The sequence below is a fragment of the Lissotriton helveticus genome, chromosome 6 (assembly GCF_964261635.1).
Source record: "Lissotriton helveticus chromosome 6, aLisHel1.1, whole genome shotgun sequence".
NCBI classification, from domain to species: domain Eukaryota; kingdom Metazoa; phylum Chordata; class Amphibia; order Caudata; family Salamandridae; genus Lissotriton; species Lissotriton helveticus.
The window spans coordinates 1,296,586,103-1,296,607,622 of record NC_136067.1 but is presented as its reverse complement, the minus strand read 5'-3'; the positions used below and the strand labels follow the sequence as shown (position 1 = coordinate 1,296,607,622).

Genomic DNA, 21,520 nt, shown 5'->3' with positions numbered 1-21,520 from the left:
TTCCGCAGGAAGCTAGACTTCCAGCCACTCCGTCGAGGGCTGGACACACTGCACCCCACACCCATCCATCACGGGTGTCACGAGTGACGTGGCCCCGCTAATAAAAAGGCCCGGGTGCACGTGCTCGTGGCCAGTTATTTCACTACAAACCCCTGGTGTCTGTGTCGTTCGTTGACATAATGTGGGCCTGAGGCCCGACACCACATTGGCGACGAGGCGGGTAGCTAGCCACGCATGCCTGCTGCTCTCTCTCGTTGTTCCTCGTGGGGGAGGAAATAGGCCTGGCAAGCGGCACCCCCGGCGAGCAGTCTCCAGCCACCCGTGACTGCGGAGAAAACTGAGCTTCTCATGCCTTCCGGTCACCGCCTCCTAGGCCCGGGAGGATCAGTGTTGCCTGCACGGTGGTTTACTCATACTACGTGCCAGTACGAAGATCGACGCTGTGCCGAGGGAAAAGAAGGCCACCCAGCACCTGCACCGGCATCACAGGAGATATCCCGGCAGCGACCACAAATGGCCGCCGCTGCTGCAGCCGTGATGCCAACCCGACATCAGAAGGTCAGTGGCCAAGAGGCAAGACGGAGACTTGCCGCCACTAGCGCTGCGCCCGAAGCCCTGACCCTTGACATACCCCCATGCCTTGAGGTGCCCATCGGAGGACGTGCAGAAGCTGTACTTCCCCGCTCTAAACGCCCGCATCCCAGCCGCCGGTATCCCGCAATCAAAGGCACACCAACCGGCACTCACCTCTGCACCCTCCCCAGCAGCTGGTCAGAGACGACAGGGCGCCACAGTCTGGGGAGGTGAGACTGTGCCGGCTCACTACCTCCCTGTTACTGCACAGAGGAGTGAGTGCGGCGCCCCAAGTGGACACCCGCAGCGTGGTAGCCTAAGGAGGAGAGGAGCCTGTAACCAGCCGCACCGGCCGAGCGAGATCGTTGCCTCCACGCCATGCCCCGTCAACTTCAGTGAAATGGCCATAGTACAGGCAACGCCACCCGGCCGTCAGGGGTGACTGCGCATCTGCTCCTGAAGGACTAAAGAGCACAGGAAAGGAGCGAGTTGACCCCCCACACGCACATGCCCCAGAGACCTACTGCACCAGCAGCTCTGCTCCAATCAATGTTTCCCCCCCGCAAGAGCCCACAATTCTAGGGGAGGAAATAACACTGTCCTACCTTCCCCGTGCTGCTCACCCCGTGGACAAGTTTGCAGGCGCCTGCCTGCCTGCCCGATAGCCCCAAGACATCACGGCCGGCAGCAAGTGAAACACCGTCAGGCTGAACACTGCAGTGCTACACTGCCACCCCGTGGGGGTACAGCCACATCGCCTCCACACCAGAAATCGATGTACGGCAGCACAGTACAGGACTGAGCTTGAAAAGAGAAACCAGCAGCAACTATCCAAACAGGGAAGGACACGCAGCCCCATCAAAAAAAAAGTGCCTGAGGCAGCCATAAAGGCCCACAGCGCCAAATAGCACCTGCCCACTGCACAGCATGTCAGCCATGGCCCAGAAGATAAGCACTTGGTTTGCACAAAACGAGCCTAAGGAAGTGCATCCGCCACCCTAATAATCAAGGTACCTGAAGGATCAGCGACCTCCTCCCAGCTAACAAGCACTGAAAATGGCAGAGTGACCCGCCTGGTACTGGGACTGTCACTACAGAACCAGGATGCTAGCAGAGAATATCCTGAGCCCCCGATGGCCCCCTGCTGCCACAGCAATACTAAAGAAGTAGGAAGCACACGCGCAAAGGCCCCTGCGCCCACAATCCTGCTACACCATTGCTCCTCTGACGAGGTTTTCACTTGCACAAGACCGCCGCAGCACGAATACGAAGTGCCTCCACAGTCCTTACACTACAGCGGCCGTTCCACCCATGACTGGTAACCTGCACAGACAGAAAAGGAACTCTCAGGCACGGCCCTATTGCGCCACAGCAAGTGTCTCCATGCCCAAACAGTCGCGCATGGCCTATGTGACCCACCCAGAAATGAAGGAGCCTGCAATGCTCATCACGACAAGGTACTCACGTAGGAGAAGTCTAACCACTTCTACGCCTCAGGACCCTGGCAGTAGAAGAAGAGGCACTGCCTGCCACCCCTTGCTAAACACAGGGAGAGAGTGACAAACTCCACAGAGAGCTGCCAGAAACCCAGAGCCGAATGTAAGCAGCACCTCGCAAGATAGCCACCACCAGCGAACGTGAGTGACCAGCCAGACTGCAACGTCTCGAGGTAGCTATCCCCATCTAAAGCACAAGGAAAACTGGTGCAGGGTGCACACCACAAGTGGCTGACCAACGCCACAGCCAGAGAAGAGATTGCACCACTTGCTCCTCTGGATATACAGACACCTGACATACCAGAGAAAGCGCCCAAGAAGCGGACAAAGCATGCAAAGTCAGAGGCGCGCAGAAAACCGCGCCAGGGAACCTGACAGCATGGGCAGGTGCCCGAGAGACAGAGACATCTCCACAGGAAGCACTGCTGTACGCAGGTAGGAGAGTACCCACGTCTCCACCGCCCCAGCGAAGCGTCTCCACCGCCCCAGTGAAGCGTTTCCACCGCCCCAGCGAAGCCCCGCAGTGGGCCGAAGACCACACACAATGTCCTCCCTCAAACTGCCTCAAGACAGAGTCGGCCGCGACCCAGAACAGGCAAGAGAGGAGTCACACACGCCACGTTACGGGCCACCACATCTACATGCGCTCCAGCAATCGGCGACACGCGACCGGACGTCACGTCGCCCAGCAAGCAAGGAGTATGCCGGAGCAAAGGCAGAAGCTGGCGCCACGACAGCGCTGCCTCGAGGTCCAAGGGCAATGCTCTCGAAGAAAGAAGAGTGACAGCCCTGTCACCCCGAAAATCGGAGGAACACAGGTAAGCTGAATAGACCAACAAGGCCAAGAGCACACCCTGACACACCAGACAGCCACCAAGGCGAACCGACGTCCCTGGCTACAGCCTCATGGGTGAACCGTACATAAGCCACAGCAAGCGCCAACCGTGTCTCATCCTAACGCTTCCCAAGGCGACTGTCCGTCCCCGAGCATCGGCAGTCTAGGTCAAGCGGCATCCCTGCTCCTGTCCGCAGATTCCACGGGTAAAGATCAGCACTGAGTGTCTGCCCTCACACCGCCTCAAGATGGGAGTCGGCAGTGGCCCCAAGCCAGGCAAGAGAGGATCTACACACTCTACGTGTCAAGCCGCCACTGAAACTCAACATCAGCAAGGCGGAGGCACATGGCTGCCAAGTCCCTCCTGACATCCAACTCTCCCAGCAAGTCACCACCACCTGTCATCCCAAGTCACCACATGGCTGGCAACCGCCATCACGCCAGCCATCAGCACATGCGTCAAACACCACTATCAGAGTACTGATGGACTGGAGTCCTACACCGTTGCCACACCCGGCGACCAATAGAATTCAGAAGCCACCTGGGACCCTGGCCTACACCGGAAACGCGGCAGCAAGTGCAAGTTTTGGCCAAGCGTCATCCACCCGTTAGGGTTGTGCGTGCAACTAAGTAACGGCTCCTCGGCGGTCCTGCAGCTGCCCCCAGACGGCACACAAGCGGTCCCCAGCGCAGCCCTCCTCCAGTCCTGCAGCAACCCCGACAACGGGCCTCCCCAGGCGGGAGAGCGTGAAGAGATATTGCCCCACCCACAGGACCGGTCACAGCCAAGCAGTTCAACAGGCACTGTCGGTCCAGCAACACCCCTGTGAATTCTCACTTGGGACTCCATCCATATTCACGACGCAATCCACTACAAGGAACTGTTAGAACCCACCACAGACCATCACCGACGTCAGCAAAGTGGAAGCCAGACAAGAGAGCACAACATGTCATCGTCAGCGAACTGACGGTATGCAGCGGACGTCTCCAAGCCAGCGGACGTTTCCTGAGCCCCTCAGGTTAAACTACGGGTGCCCGCCGAGAAGGTTCCGCTGCAAGCAAAGTCACCAGCCCAGGTCTGCTATCGTCCTGCCACCAGACGCTAGAAACTGATGGACCCTGTGGTATCTAGTTAACGGTTTGTTTTATCCCCACAGGTTGGACTAACACTTTATTTGTTCCTCAATAAAGTTGGGGAGGAATGTAATGTCCTGCGGAACACATTCTAGTGTTCCGCAGGAAGCTAGACTTCCAGCCACTCCCTCGAGGGTTGGACACACTGCACCCCACACCCATCCATCACGGGTGTCACGAGTGACGTGGCCCCGCTAATAAAAAGGCCCAGGTGCACGTGCTCGTGGCCAGTTACTTCACTACAAACCCCTGGTGTCTGTGTTGTTCGTTGACATAATGTGGGCCTGAGGCCCGACACCACAGCGTTCTACCTGTCAACGCCTCTTCAGGGTTACTAAGTGCTACATGAATTCCAAACCAGCACAGTGCAACTCCACGTACTGACCATAAAAGAATGGAAGCGATACAAAAGGAGATGATGGATGGAAGGCTGGTTTTGCCTTGCTGGAATTTGGTCAGGTTACAAGCATTTAACCCATTATATCATCATGCCAGTGTAGACCTCTTCAGGAGACCGTATTTTGCAAAGGAATGCTCTATAGTACATTGTTCCAGCAGTCTGGCTTTAGAAGAGAACAATTTAGAATTTCAGGCATTATCAGCTTGTAACCTCTATTCACTTATTTGTTTCATGAAAAGCACGTTTTCTGAACTGGCTTCATTATTATGTGTTCTTTAAAAGTACTAACCATTTAGAAAAGATACTGTAATAGGAGCACACTTTCATGGCCCTGTTGCAGTGTGCAGCCATCTTAAATTTCACGGAAGTGTTCTGAATAGGAGATGTTGCCCCTTGTGTTCACAATCCCTATTTTCCATCCCACCTGAATGCTGCTGTCCTCAAACAGATAGATTGTTCAAACACTTTGCAGCACTGTGCTTTAAAGCTGTTAACCACTGCCTTAACTTGAATTTTAACTTCATGAAATGTGAAATGTTTTTTTCTGAAGCTGGAGCCCAGGAGATGAACTCTTTACAACAAGGGGTGGTGAGGGACAGAGACTCTGTCCATCACCACCCCTTGTTGTAAATAATTTTGTCCACCCTAAGCGTGGAAGGGTATACTCAGATGTGAGTCCCTTGCTCATTGCACCATCAGGATTCAAGCAAGCCGGGCCGAAGACGGCTGTAATGCCAGAAACCGGTCCCCGGAAGCTTGTTTCCTTCCCAGTGTAAGAATTGGCTTTTGTAGTCTGGTCTGCCCTGTTCCCATGATGCACTGGGCCAGGGACAGACTAATTTGCATACAGCCAGGTTCTGAAACTGGGATGGTGCAATGAGCTAAAAAACGGTGTTGGATTTAGCCCTGTTCTCTTGACTGGGTGAGAGTACTCTGCTTAATTCAGAGACTCTGTCCATCACCACCCCTTGTTGTAAATAATTTTGTCCACCCTAAGCGTGGAAGGGTATACTCAGATGTGAGTCCCTTGCTCATTGCACCATCAGGATTCAAGCAAGCCGGGCCGAAGACGGCTGTAATGCCAGAAACCGGTCCCCGGAAGCTTGTTTCCTTCCCAGTGTAAGAATTGGCTTTTGTAGTCTGGTCTGCCCTGTTCCCATGATGCACTGGGCCAGGGACAGACTAATTTGCATACAGCCAGGTTCTGAAACTGGGATGGTGCAATGAGCTAAAAAACGGTGTTGGATCTAGCCCTGATCTCTTGACTGGGTGAGAGTACTCTGCTTAATTCAGAGACTCTGTCCATCACCACCCCTTGTTGTAAATAAAGGAGATGAACTGAGCACCACCTCAGGATCACCAGAGCATCACCTTCGTACAAGCACACCACCCACTCAGTATCACTCAGCACCAGTGCAGCACCACCTCAGAATCAGCGCAGCAGCAGCAGCTCAGCACCACCAACATGCCATCAGCACAGCACCACATCTTCGTCAGTGCAGCACCACCTCAACATTAGTACAGCACCATCTCAGCATCAGCGATGCACTACCTCTGCATCAGTACACCACCAGCAGCGCAACCCAGTCTCAGCAGCAATTCAGCACCAACTCCACATCAGCGCAGCACCATCTCAGCATCACACAGCACCAACTCAGAGCACCTGAGCATCAGTGCAGCATCACCACCTCAGCATGACTCTGCACCACCTCAACATCACCTCAGTATCACTCAGTATCACCTGAGCACCACTTCAGCATCAGCGCAGCACCACAACCTCAGCATCAGTGTATCACCTCACCATCAGCGCAGCATCACCTCAGCACCCATGCAGCACCACCACCTGAGCATCACTCAGCACCACAGCATCACTCCAGTATCAGTCAGCATCACCTGAGCACCACCTCCGCACCATTACACCACTATCTCAGGATCTCTTAGCCCACCTCAGTCTGCCCTCGGAATCTGTCATCTGTTGATTTTCCCCTAGTTTACATCTGCTGCTCGTATTGTAATTCAGGTACTATTTCCCGGTCTCCACTCTCCAGTTGTTTATGTTCCCCCTAACAAAAAAAAGCTATAACCAACATTAGAACAGGCAGTAAGGAGTTACCAGCATTGCAAGGAAAAAAACTAAAAGATATTTTTTATGCTAATTCTTTTTTTTCTTAGGGTTGTTCAGTTGAACATATTGTCTTCTTAGTTATATATAAGGTAACAAAATTGCTTACAACATTTTTTTATAATAACTTTTCCACATGCCGCACAGCAGCTACAATGCTCCGCAACATATCTTCAAGACATTGGCAAAGCCAATTGCTCTGGCGAAACACTTATAAGGTACCAAAGGTGAAACCTAACTGCTATGTCAATGCTTGTTTAACCTGTCAATGGGGTGAGGTTAACAGGCTTACTCACTTTCATAGGTGCAGCTGCTGTGTGCCTAACTCTTCTTGGCTCCATCAGAATGGTGTGAAGTGCTGCGCAGCGTAGGAGTGGTGTTTCTGTGCTGGGTGTATGTGTGCAAGGGAAGTGGGCAATACAGGGATAGTGCAGTACTGAGTAGTGCATGCATGGTGTGTGCATGTACTGGAGGTGCATGTGAGTTGTACAGTATCTGAAGGATGTAGTGCTGAGCAGTGCGTAGAGGATAAGTGCATGTTGAATGTGTGCCTATGAGAAATACTGTACATGAAGGACACAACATGCAAGTGCTGGATGTATGTGTGCCTGTGAGTGGTACAGTGAATGGAGGATACAGCACTGTGCACGCTGTATATATATACCCTAAATGTATATTTGCATTTGGATGATACAATACATGAAGGACGCTGGTTCCATTTTGGGAGGCGCAGGCTTGCACGGTGAAACATGGATATGAGGTAGAGAGATGCCCCCTGACAGATTCTTGTATTGTTGTATTCTTGTAAGCTGGATGGGACACATACTGTGGAGGTGAGGATCAGGCCTCCCCTGTACACTTCAAAGGGTGCTCTTTGGTTCAATGAGAAGTCACAAGGAAAGGCCCTGGACACATCTAAGGAAGGAGACGGGCTGATAAGATGATCATAAAAAGAAGGGCTGGGAGCCTAGCCTTCTGAGGCACATATCACTGTGACTGACATCCAAGTGTGAACTCTGGTCCCTCCCATGGCCTGTTTTGTTGGACTATCTGCTTCGGAGATAACTCTGTTGTGACAGACTGCTTTTCAAGAGGTAGAGGGAGCAGAGGAGAAGGCACTTCAAAAGAAGCAGAACCCCAACATAAAACTTCAAAGACTGAGACCCTAAATCACATTTAGTGTCTGGAAGTGGAGTACAAAAAGGGGAGTTTAAGACACCCTTAATTGTCATCTGCCAAGCAGTCATACAGGCTTTGTGAGACGGTGGAGATCTGCAAGACTTCTGCTATGACCAGGACTGGAATCCAGTCCTAGTCACCATGCCGGGTGAGGGGGACATCACCCAGAAAATCCAAGACCACCTGCCTTGCAGTCTGGAGATCCAGCCTGCTTGGCAAGACAAGTGTGGACTGTGAGGAAGAGAGAGTGTTGGAGGGAGCAAGGCCCAGAGGGGAGCCCTGTTGAGTGGACTCTTGGCGTGAGGTGTGAGGAAATGGCTACTGCACTGATTGGGTCATTGCCCGTGTGCAGGAATCGTAGTAGCCACCCACCATCGGGTTTGAACTAACACTTACCCCTCAGGAGAAGCAGCTGAAGTGCGACGTAGAGCTCCTGCACCTGCTGAGTGCAGCTGCTTAGTCCGCATGCAGCTGACTTACATGAACTGGACTGTAGCTGCTACGAGCGCCCACATACAGAGCGCACTCCAGAACTATTACGGTTGTGGGTAGGACATATTTCAGGCCTATTAGCCCTGGGGGAACTTGCTGCTAGTTGAAGCACAACAGTGCTGGACCACTATTGACTTTAAGTTAGAGTCATAGTAGACTCTTGAGACTCGAACTACTAGTGGAGCACATCCCGGATGTTACCAATAGTGAATGGGGAATAATCACAATCGCAAATGTTAGTATTGAATTGGACAGGGAACTGCCAAAGAGACAAAAGACCCCCGACCTCAGGGGAGGACTCTTTAATTGTTTTGTCAGTTGTATTATTTCTTTTTGTGGTTTGCGGTAGAAACAAAAAATGTAGCATTTTTTATAAAAATGAGTACTTGCCTGGAGAAAGATTTATTATTGCTTTTGCTGCACGCATTTTGAGTTCTGAGCCCATGATCACAAAGCTGTATCCACAACGCCCCTTAACCCCGAGGGAGCCAAACAATGCTCGACCACACTTACTACAGAGAGTCAAGTGTAGAACGGGTACTTGGCCTGGTGGCTCAGAATCCATAGTAGGCGGGATGTCAGGAGTAAAAGGTCTCAACCCCCACGGTTGGGCCCAGTAGCCCCTGCGTCGCCTGTGGCCCTCTGAAAGGGCTTCTGACATTGGGTGAAGGCACCCTGCAAGTTCCGGGATACAATAGCAGCGATATAACTGTAGTAGTTAATGCACTGGCTTTAGATATATATGTGTAGTCCTGCCACAGGTTTCATTTATCATAAAATAGCACACAAGGTTTATGTGCTTGATGCAAAATCACAGCGATAACATGCATGTCACAGATTTGTATTTTTTTTGTAGGTGGCGCAGGGGGTTACTGCTCTAGAAGGTATGACCCTAGTGGTACCTGCAAGCAACATGTTCAAATTATTTTGCTTACTGAATTAGGAATTGGCCAAGCAGCTGCTTGCAAACTGCAAGCAGTTTTTTTGTTTTTTACATTTGCTAAACTGAGTCCCTAGGGATTATAATAAACACATATAAGTAAATGCAATATAAATGATTAATAAAGAGTGATATAGCTGGCATTTTTAGTGTTTGTAAAAAGTTTTTTAAAAGCTGCCTTCGTTTCATAGTTTATTACTTAAGCAACCGTGAAATGACAAGCTCAGTGCCATTGTGTCTGGCATCAAGGTGTTAAATTCCAACTAGCTCCTAGATGAGTAGAACATATGGCTTACTGATTGACGATTAAGTGAGCCATGTTATAGGCAGGGGTGCACACTGAAAATTCCAATATCTCACATACATAGCCAAAGGGGCCCCACAGTGCAGAGATGTTACGGTGCCCGTAGAATGCTGGTCTGTGCCAAACGCACGCTATGAACACGTGAGTCGGCAACGAGTCCGGGACACACTCAATACGTTTTACTGGGGCCGTTTCGGATCCGAATGGATTCTTCATCACGCAGCTGTTTTCCCTCGTACAGTCGTACTAGAACAAAATACGGCAAACAAAGATCTCGATTTAGGCAAATTAAACCTACACACTCGACCTCCACACAAGTGTATGAGAGTAGGCGTGGTTTAGACGGACGGAAAGGGAAGTCCTCTTGATCATTAAAGGAAAGCTTTTCGTCGTCTCATTTTCGACCAGTACCCCTTCCACCATTTCTAAGTACCCCCGGGTCCTCCGTATGTATGAGTACCCCCGGGGTGCTGCAAAGAGTTCCGAACATTTGTTTAGTTGGTAGTCAGTTTATCTCTACCGGGGGTGTTTTGCAGCCTTCTCAGCCAAAAATCACTATGGGTGTTTTTTTTAGCATTGGTGTGTTATTTTCTTTTTTTCTCCTAAAAAAACCCAAAACGAATGCAAAGGAGGAGTACAGTAGTGGAAACAACGTAACGGCTGCTGACAGTCAGCGGTTATGTTTATGAAGCTGCATTGTTTGTGCCGGGTTGGAAGTTACCGGCTTCCGGGTGTGGGGCCGGACGTTCCAGAGAAGTCAGATTCAGCAGGTGAGGTACAGACATCCTCGTTTATGCATCTATTTCTGGGAGACACGGCAGATTCGGTTATTTGTAAAACACGATAGCAGCAGCAGCAGGGTTATACTTTTATAATACAAAAAGGCAATTGTTCGCAGCTTCGAAGCACTAAGCTTAAAATATATTATTGAGAAACAATTATTGTTCTCACCGTTGTAGCTGGTTTTCCGGTGATTATAGTGCTGTTCATTGAGATTTTCGGTATTTTTAGTATAGTTGAAATCTGTTGTATTCCAGGTAAAGTACATGCCTGGCACTTTAAATATGTTATGTGGAAGTATTTATCTACCGATTACTACAACATCATCAAGCAGCGGCCAGTATTTCCATTGTATACGTTGACAGATGCATTTTGGTGATTACATTTTATTTTCACAAATAGCGAGAAGTGCATATCACCTGGACTTTAAATTGCTTCTCCCATCTTCTCTGTAATTTTGGTCATTCCTGAAACCGAAATCTCAGTCTGTCCAATATAGTGTCAAATGTGTGTTCCTTCGTGGCTTCTAGATTACAGGCAGCCTGGTGGTAGGTATATACATTTTTCCTATTTTGAAAGCAGGAAAAAGTATCGTAAAATTCATAAACGGGGCTTTTGATCATAACAATAACTGGGATCAGTAAGCTCCACACTATGTAGCAGTTTCAACCATTACTTTTTTCTTTACTGTTAACCATGGCACAAGAGTGTTTTTCCCCAGCTGTCTCCCTTGTGTTCTTTCCTCTTGCACTCTGTGTTGCTCTTTGTTGTTTGTGTGCTTCTTCCTACCCATTCTGGTTGCCCTCCTGTACTCCCCTCTCTTGCTTTTTCACCTGTGTGCTCCCCCCACACCATGTTGCTGTCTTGCTTGTTGCTCCTCCATCCCAACTTTGCCCTCCGTGTTGCTTCTCAGTGTCCTCCCCTCTTGCCCTTTGAATTTCCCCCTCACACCTGTACTCCCCCGTTGGCTTCTTGCCGGTATGCTTATTTCCCGCCTGCTCTACATTGGTCTCTTGCCCATTTCTTCTCCTTCACTCACGTGTGCCCCTGTGTTGCTCCAGCCCTCCCATGTTGCTTCCACTCTCCTGTGTTGCTTCTCCCAAATACTTAAAAACAAGCATATGCAATGCGATCTGTCTTGCATTTGTTAAAGTTCGAGCTATTTGCGTTGTAAATTATATTGTTTTTGACTTATTTTTTTGCTTGTAGTGGAGTGGATGTATGTTGTTTGCTATTTGTAGAGGTACTGTATACTGATGCATGGAGTACTATGAGCACAAAAACACATTGATATGGGAACTGGTTGAAGAGCTAACAAATGACATGATGAATTGAGAGCTCTATTACCCCATCCTAATTCATTCTGGCCTATGATGTTTCTTGACAAAATGTTTAGTTTCAGGTTACTTTTATGTTCATTGGCAGACAGTCTCTAGTTGTGAAGATGAACATCCAGCTTGAACCTGAAAACGCAAATACCTTAGTGCAAGCTCTAGGATGAGCAAGCAAAAACCCTGGCTAATCGCCTAGAAACAATACAAGTAACACTTAAATGGTGAAACTATTGTTATCAGAAGCTATAAGTGGACCAAAGGAGCACTGGGAAAGGTGGCAGCCTCTAAGTCCAAAAAGACCATAATAACAACAAAAACTTATCGACAAAGTCAAATGTGTTTGAAAGCGGTTCAGGGTGTCAGAAATTTTGGACAGTAATGCATTCAGTATGCCTTGCTTGCCATACAGAGGGATAGGCTAAATAAAACAGACAGAGTGAAGCGCCTCATGAAGAATTAATAACAGATGCTTCGGAAGTTTAAAAATAGACAAAGTATTCCTTTAATTTGAGAGCTTTTTACAAAAGAAGCAAACAAGGCACACCTACTGCCATTAGGGAAGGCTGCCTGTAAGAGCCGGTTACCTAACTGAAGACCAGGGGACCATCATCTTCTCGGTCTTTTTCTATTCTTTGCACAGGATGCTGGCAGGGAATGTTAATGTTTCAACAACAATAACGGAGCAGATGTAGGGCAGCAGCCACAGCCCCTCGGTAGTGAGAGCTACAGGGGAAGCATCCAACAAAAGAGGAGGATTTGCATGGCACTGTGAAGAAATAAAGCTGAGTGTGTTGAAATGCAGCGCTCAGCTCTGTCCCTTAAATTGAAAGTGAAAGCGGTGCATTTGATAAATAAATAAAGGCGCTTGGCCATTCTGTGTCGGAAGGTGGGAGGGGTCTGCCTTGGAGGAAATCCCACAAACAACATCCAAGCAGACGAGCTCAAAGAGAACGCGGCGCTGTTATTAAGTAAATAAATAAAGGCGTGCGGACATGCTGTGTCAGGAGGTAGGAGGGGTCTGCTTTGGAGGAAAGTCAACAAAACATTTTGAAGCCCAAAGTGATTGCAACGCCGTTGATAAAGTTGAGTGGTCATGCTGAGTCGGGATGTGGGAGGGGTCTGAACAAACAACATTGCAAGCACATGAGCCCAAAGTCAAAGCAAAGCTGTTATTAAATAAATAAAGGAATGTGGTCATGCTGTGTCGGGAGGTGGAAGGCGTATGCTTTGGAGGAAAGCCAACTATATTTTTTGAACCACACAAGCCCAAAATGATTGTGGCACAGGAAATAAATAAAGGTTTGTGGCCATGCCATGTTGGGATGTGCAAGTGGTCTGAAGAAACAACATTTCATGCACAGGGGCCCAGGCAATGTCCAGAGAAAGGTAAGGCGACCATCAGCTGAGCGTGAGCGCTGTTCGAGGGCAGCTAAAAACCTAATCCTTAAAAGTGTAATAAATAACATGCAGCATAAGAATCCATGTTACAGGGGCAGACCATATGGGAGGTCTCAAAAATTTTAAAGGAGGGACTAGTAAGCTATTTCACCAATGAAAAGCCAGTATTCAGCAAGGACAGTAAGAGGAACCAACAGAAAAGATGAGAGGGGCGTCAAGCTCATATTTTGAACACAGCATGTCTCGAAGAGATAGTATAAGCTCTTCCTAGGGAAGACCTAAAAAATGCTTTTGTACATTTGTTTTCTATTTAGTTACAAATTCAACTTGGATCTGCTACTGAAGAGAACAAATTACACCTCCTGCATTCTGTTGGTGTATCCTTACAAAATTACATGGGTGGTAGCTGTGTCAAAGGTCTTGGGTGATCATTGGAGAGGGGCAGCTTGATGGAGGAAAAGGCCCAGGAAAACAGGTGCAGTAGAGGATGGAGGCAGGAAAATAGGTGCCACAGGGAAGGTAGGAAAGAGAGTGACTGCTGGAGGTTGGGGTGTGAAAAACAAGTAACTGCGGAGTAAGGAGAGGGAGGGGCAAGGAAACAGGTATCACAGAGGGAGGGTGGTCATCAGAATGACTGCCATTGGAGGGGATGGAGGGATGTTGTATTTTTTTTCTTTCATATCTTAAAATCACAAAATCCTGGATTATCAACCTAGGAGTTGACATCTAAAGACGTGCCTCTCCCCTCCCCTTTTCTCGTGCATTCATGTGCCGTACCACGAATGTGTTGTTGCTGACCAAATCCCAAGGACTGCGACCTGCATATATCTATGGTCTCTTTATGAATGACATAATACTAAATGAGCATTCAAATTATTGATAGTACTACATTGTTAGCTGAGCCTAATCATTCTATGCATAAACCTATTTTCAGGAATTAGCCTTTACTGGTTAACCTTGGTACCCCTTGCAAGTCAAAGCCCTAAATATGAGGTACTTCATTGAGCTTGCAGTAGTCTTGTTTCTGCAATTCCACAGGTTGTGTGGTTGCCCTAGAGGTCACCAGAACCTGAAGAACTCACCTGACAGATGTCTTGAACCAGCTCTAGTCGTGACTTCGCAACCTCTCCTGGAGTCCGTTCTAGTGACACTGTTCCCGGTGGCGCCAGCCTCATCGTTATACTCAACTCTAATACACACGGACCACACCAAGAACCTCCAGGTCAGAGACAGTGCCTCCCTTTACAGGACAGGCCCTGTGGGGAATACGATTGGAGTGGATCTGAGGATGCTTATGGTTATCCCGACTCCCCTGGAAAAACCGTTGGCCAAGAATAACTGGTATGGGGATTGATGGATGCCAGTGTTCTGGACACCTTTCCTTACAGTGGCCTAGTTTCTCCTCCTAGTATGGCTATGGAGGAATGGGCTTCATTTGCCACTATGGTAAGAAGGACGGCTGAGGTTCTCAACCTTTCGCTGCCCTCGGTGACGGTCAAGACTTACATCTTGACATTGGTGCTTCAGCCTGGTGTAGCCTCCATGGGACCTCTTCTCTCCATCAATGAAGTCCTAATTGATGTCCTATTTGGGGTCTGGGACTAGCTCTACCCAGGCGGTCATGTGCATGGACCATTGCCCGCTGCCACCTCTCCACTGCTGGGAAAGCAGCTTTCATCACCCAACCTCCCACCCCGGAAGCCTGGAAGTTCAGGCCTCCATGTCCAATGTTAACCCTTGCATGTTCACTATCACACCACTGAATAGGGAATCCAAGACGCTGAACATCCTTGGCAACAGGATTTGGCGTCCATGAACGCAGCATGGCTCTTTTGCCATTCAGTTTGGGGCTTGGTTGCTCAAGTGCCCATGGTCTTGAAGACATCCTGTCTCGGGTATTGCTGAAGGCAGAGACGGAGCATAGTTTAAAATTGATGTATGATGGAACAACCCATGCCGTTACCATGCATGCCTTTGCAACACGCCGTTACAACGCAGCTACCATTATCGTACGTTACCATACAGGATTTTACCATGCATATGCCTTTACCACGCATGCCTTTACAACAAATCTCAAAGGGCTTGAATGGTAAAGGCATATGCGTGGTTAAGGTTTTAATTTTAAATTTAAGTATTTTACAGATAAGTATAAACCCTTTTTATGTATAAATAAAAGGGTTAATAATCTGTATAATACTGACATTTTCGTGGTACAGGAATGCATGGTAAATGCATGTGCCTGGTAACACTTTTACAGGCTGGTACAAACTATAAATAATATATATCAGCTCCACAGCAACCTCCGATCCCGTAGAACGGCGAAGCAGGAAGACAGACCACAGGATCAGGTAAGTGAAGATTTTATTTTCAAGTTGCAGCAATGACGCGTTTCGAGCTTGAGAGCCCTTGTTCACAAGCGGAGAACATCGACCAAACGCCATGTTAGAGTATTTAAAGAGGTACCACCCCACATCACCTCAGTGCCGATCACGTGATCACTAGACACAGAAAAAAAACTATCCTGGCAAAGTGATATAACATTCTACTGCAGTCCGATATAAAAACGAATTTAGTAGTATTAGCAAACATTTAAAAACATAAATGCAAGTTGAAAGACTATATAACTGTATAAATACATTAAATAATTTCAATAAATCAAAGGATATATATATATATATATACACATATACATATGAAAAACATATATATTTATATATTTCCCTTGCCACCCAAAAAACCCATACCCACCCTAAACCATAAAAATTCCCTTGCCACCCAAAAAACCATACCCACCCTAAAAATTCCTGTGCTATCCAAAAACCAATACCCACCCTAAATGCTAAAAATGTCCTTGCCACCCAAAAACCCATAACCACCCTAAACCCTAAAAAAGCTTTCCTCAATATACAAATATATAAAAACACGTATTACTTACTTTAAATACTTACATTTGCTTTTACCACACACATGCCTTTACCAACGATACTGCGTTGTAAAGGTTATGTGTAGTAATGGTAGTTGCGTTGTAACGACTGTGTTGTAAAAGTAATGCGTGGTAACGGTTGCTTTGTAATGGCTGGTTCCTGCTTAAAATAAGCTGCGGCCTGTACACGACTGACTCACTAGGTACAGCGATTGCTTCATTGGTGGCACTTCATCACCATGCCTTGACAAGGTCAACTGTTTTTTTGAGGGATGTCCAGGCATCCCTTATCGAAGAGGTCTTCAAACTGCGGCGAGAGCCCCAGGAGGCCTTAAGTGATCCCAAGGAGGGTTCCTGGCTATGGCCAAAAGAAGCATTATGCTGATAATAGTGCTTGGTATTAAGCACAAAAAATGAGGCACACTTAGCCACTCTGTAATTGGCCATCCATAACATCTTTTGTCATTTATATCTCTAATGGGAGCATGTGTCAAAAGTTAAGTGACTCCCAATATTACTCAACTTCCCCTTCATTTCTGATAATCACACTGTGGTTTCTTTAGCACGTTAGTAAGGCCTGGCTGACCAAAATAGCATGTTTGGCAATCCATTTTTTAATTGTATTTTTAAAATTGGTAACTAAACCTAACTGGAATGTTAACTACGTCTAGACATATTTAAACATTGACAATGTAATAGCATAATTAAGAAAAATTATGGATGGGGCTAGATTTTTTTAAATTACAACGGAGAATGTTGCATTAAAATGTTTGAAGGCCACTGCCTTATGGACATGCCCTTCGATGGCAATCATCTGTTTGGCGATAAGACAGATCCGGTGCTTGAGCGTTTTAAGGGCAGCATGGCCACTGCAGGGTCGTTGGGACTCTCCACGGCCCCACACCAGCCCCATTCTGCCTTTCGCCCCAACCGTGGTTGCCGTAGGGCCTACAAGCCAGGTCCAATTCTGCCCAACCTCCAAGGCCAGCAGGCTACCTATTCCTTTGATGGCCACGGACACAGCTCACCCACGCCTTGCGGGACACAAGGCCAGAGATCTTCCTAGTTCCCACCTGCAGCCTCTAAACCCTTTTAATATGCCCTCTCTCCATCATGGGCAACCAGTCGGTGGTAGGATCCAGCACTGCCTGCCCCGATGGTGGTCTGTAACATCAGACAAGAGGGGAGTACAAATTGTTCTGTTCACCGAAACCCCGCGTCCGTGCCACAATCTTCAGGTCAGCTGATGGAGGACCTCCTCTCCCTGCTGTGTCAAGAAGTACAGGATCTTCTGGCTAAAGTAACTGTTGAGTGGGTGCCGACATCAGAAGTAATTCATGGTTGCTATTCCAGCTGCTTTCTGTGGACGAAGAAGGCTAGTCTTCTGCCCTATGTTAGACCTATGCCCTCTCAATTACTTCCTAGAACAGGAGAAATTCAAAATGCTCACATTGGCTCAGGTTTGTCTGCCATGGACCCAGGACACTGGATGGTAGTGCTGGACTTACAGGATGCATATTACTACATACCTCTTCTGTCGGCCCACAGATGTTACGTGCGTCTCATTGTGGGCAAAGAGTACTTTCAGTTTGCTGTACTCTCTTTTGGGCTCGCTGGACTTGCTGTTTACAAAGGTGATAGAGGCAGTTGCAGCCCATCTGTTGAGGTTTCCAGTCTTCCCCTATCTTGATGAGCAGTTTTTTGGAGTGGGCTTGGCCGAGACAGTTTATGCCCACCTCCAAACTACAGTGGACCTCCTGCTTTCGCTGGGGTTTACCATGAAGAAGCCAAAGTCACACCTGACTCCCTCCCTGATGCTCCCTTTCATTGTAGTCATTCTGGACACTGTGCAGTTCAGTGCCTCATCTCTAGAGTGGCAAGCCCAGGATATTAAGGCTATGATTCCAATGTTTCAGCTTCTGTTCTGGGTTTTGGTGAGACTAACTTAGTCAGTCCCCTGCTGAGTCTCATGACCTTTGCCATCCTGCTGGTAAAGAATTCCCATTGCCATATGTAGGCTTTGTAGTGGCTCCGTAAATCCCAGTGGGTCGCAGCATAAGGTGGATCCCTCTAACCTCTTTCCGATAGCGAAGGGAACTGCAAAAGACCTAAAGTGTTTGCTGGCTAACCACAATTGGGTCAGCAGCAGACACATCTCCTTTCCCCACCCAGACCTCACAGCAGTGACAGAAGCCTCCCTTCTGGGTTGGGGTGGCTATTTGAGAGAGGTTGAGATCAGAGTACTCGTCTTTGACTGAGTCTCAGCTTCACATCAACTTGTTGGAGCAGAGAGTAATCCAGCTGGCATAGAAAGCCTTCCTACCTTCCATCAAGATGAAGCTGGCTCAGGTGTTTATGGACAACACCACCGTAATGTGGAACTGCAACAAGCACGGTGGGCTGGAGTTGTGGACCTTGTGTCAAGAGGCCTCAAGTGTCTGGGACATGGCTGGAACATCAGGACAGTTTCCTAGTCGTATAACACCTGGCAGGCTCTCTGTACACCAGGACGGACAAACCACACCATCAATGTACAGGAGATCATATATGGCGTCTGTAAGTGGTGCAAAGTCTCTTCAGCGACTGCGGAGAACCCTGGTTAAATCTGTTCGCCATCACCTAGAATGCGCAAAGTCAGCACTTCTGCACAGAGGCGGCTTTTACTTGGAAAATGCATTTTGGCTCGAGTGGGTTTCAGGACTCCTGTGCACCTTCTGCCCGATACCACTCCTCCCTCGAGTTCTGAAGAAGATCAGGGCGGACTGGGCACAAGTCATCCATGTGGCTGTGAATTGAGCACACAGAGTATGGTATCTCAAACTCCTGAGCATGAGCATCGGTCATCTGGTCAGGCTGCTCTTTCGGGAGAATCTTCTGTCACAGCAACAGAGCAGGATTCTACACCCGATCCTGGGCACGCTCTACCTTCATGTATGCAGATTGAGTGGCAGCAGTTGAGTATTTTTGGTTTCCCCTCGGAAGTTTGTGGCTTGGTGCGCTGAAAATCATGTTGATCATCTCTATCTTTAGCCCTGCAAGGCTTTGCTTTGGACACAGTTAAAGGGTATCTTTCAGCCATTTTGGCTTTCTTATGGTTGCCAGATCAGCCCTGCCTGTTTACGTTACCTATTGTGACTCCTTTCCTGAAAGGACTACAACACATGTTTCCCTTAAAAGATTTCATTATGCTCCACAGGGATCTTAATTTGGTATTAACCTTTTAGATGTGTTCGTCCTTTTAACCCATGCATAGCTACCCTCTGCATCTCTTAATGATCAAAAAAGTCTTCTTGGTGGCCATTACTTCTGCCAGTAGGTTTAGTGAGCTACAGGCCTCCTTTGTACACCCTAATTACACCTACTTCTTCCAAGGCAAACTGAATCTCCGTATTCATGCCTCTTTCTGCCAAAGGTGGCATCAAGCTTCCGACCTTCTTCACTTCGCCTCACCCTTCTAAGAAGGAAGAAAAATTCCATTGCCTGCACCCAAAAAGATCGATGTTGTTCTACAACATTTGCACCAGAGAAAACCTGGTGGATGATCAACTGTTTGTTGGGTAAGCAGGAATGAAATAAGTAAAAGCATTGCAGAAACAAACCATCTTCAGATGGATTGTGCTCTGCATTATGAACTGCTATGCACAGGCCAAGAAGCTACTCCTTTAGGCCTTGCAAGCTCATTCCACCAGAACCAAGGCTGCGACCATTGTGTTAGCTCGCAGAGTCCCTGTCCTGGACAACTGTCAGGCAGCTATTTGGGCTTCTTTGCACACATTTACAAACACTACTGAATTGACAGTCAGATCCGTTGTGATGCATCTTGCCCGTTCAGTCCTCCAGGACTTTTCGGTCTGAGGCAGTTAAGAGGCCCACCTCCGGGGGGGTATTCCTTTAGTATATCTTATAAGGTAAGGAATCTGCAGCTAGAAATTTCTATCAAATTAACAAGTTACTTACCTTTGATAATGCCTTATCTAGTAGATACTCCCTCTAGCTGCATATTCCTTACTGACCCTCCCAACCACTTCGCATCTGCAAACCATTGTTTTCTGACTAGTAGGCCCCTGAGGTCCTTAGTGCCTGCATATGGATCCATCAGCCTTCTGATATTTCTTTGTGTTTCTGGTGCCATAATGTCACGAAATGAAACTTATGTCGGTGTGCTGGGATGGTGACTATATAGGCACCGCGCATGTCGTTTTCGATGCAGAGCTGATCAACGGCACCTACTGACTTAAGAATTTCCAGATTCAGTCTGACGCCTGGGAAATATTCTAAGGTAAGGAATCTGCAGTTAGATAGTCTCTAGTAGATAAGACGCCACTGAAGATAAGTAACGCCTTTGTTCCTTCTCTTTATTCCCTCCTTTTGTACCCTGTGTCCAGTAACTGAGTTAATCCACATGGTACCATCCTCTAGTACTGTCATCTTGTACACATTAAATTCATTGTTCTGTAGTCACAAGTCTGCCGTCATGGCTGATGTGTCTGGGGTGTGAAAAAAGTTTGAGTATTGTCTTAAGCCTTCTTTTACCTGTGTTCTTACTTAAATCATTGCCACTTACAGGATTCTCTTTAATTATTATTTTAGGCAGGTTGGGACCGTTGTCCTTCATCTTCGTTCTTGCTTGTGCACTTGTCGTTGACTGCATCATAGTATTTCCTCATCTTTTGAATGACCTCTGTGTAGTTAGAAACAGGAGCATCATGATTGAATAGTACTGACTTGGGCCTTAGCACCTGTTTGAGAATATGTTTGTCCCTTTGGTTTAGTACAGTTTCTGATTCAAGTTCAAGTTCAAAAGTCTTTATTTCGAATGTCAATTCATAAAAGACAGTACATATAAAACACCAATATTTTATAAAACCATATTCGTAATCAGCATCCAAAAGTTTACCTCATTTTTAAAAAGATATTAAACAATTTAATAGACAGTTTAATAAAGACTTCTAGACATTAAGAGACATTGGGGTTTCTAGTTCGAATAATCCAGGCCCATCCTAGATACTTGGCCACACCGACCACCACCATCTCTGATGTATTAGAGCGAAATATCCTCATGGCTTCTAAAATCCCTTTAATTTCAAGATTATTACATATGGGTTTAAGCCATTTCAGCCGCGGAACGTGGTAGGCTGGGCATGCAAAAAAAAAGTGACCCAGGCTTCCCGGGTGATTAGGACACCAAGGACAGGTTTCTGATTCAACTCTTGCTGGTGCTCATCCATCACTTCCTTGAATCATGCAGATATGGTTTGCACTTGACGTGATTTAGATCTTTGCAGAATGATGTACTGTATCATTTTCAAGGTCCATTCTGAAATTTCAAATCAGGATCTCTAATGTTGCACTGAAAACCTAGAGTTTCAGTTTTTCCAGAAACAAAATGTAAGCCTTGTACACTTATGCAAATCGTTTTTGTTTTTAGATTTGTAATTTCAGAAAGTTTTTATAAAAACAAAAAAAGCCAGTGTCGTCTTTGTGATTTATATTAAATGTATTTTATTACAATCTAATTTTATTGAGTAAGCAGTTATTAGAACCAGCTCTGAGGACTAATTACTGGGAAATATTGTTGCACAACCCGGAACCTTGGCAAGACCATGCTCT

At 47.3% G+C, this 21,520-nt stretch overlaps 1 protein-coding gene across 3 annotated transcripts in view; it reads left to right on the top strand.

The window, feature by feature from the left end:
- The first annotated feature begins 9,848 nt into the window (after nt 1–9,848).
- Nucleotides 9,849–21,520, top strand: part of NANP (N-acetylneuraminic acid phosphatase) — a 96,327-nt gene continuing 84,655 nt past the window's right edge. The window contains exon 1 of one of the 3 annotated variants that reach the window (XM_078649041.1): nt 9,849–10,245. The gene's annotated coding sequence lies outside the window, so the exon portion shown is untranslated. Of the gene's footprint in view, nt 10,251–21,520 lie in introns of all 3 variants that reach the window. The other 2 variants (XM_078649042.1, XM_078649043.1) reach the window with 2 other exon arrangements.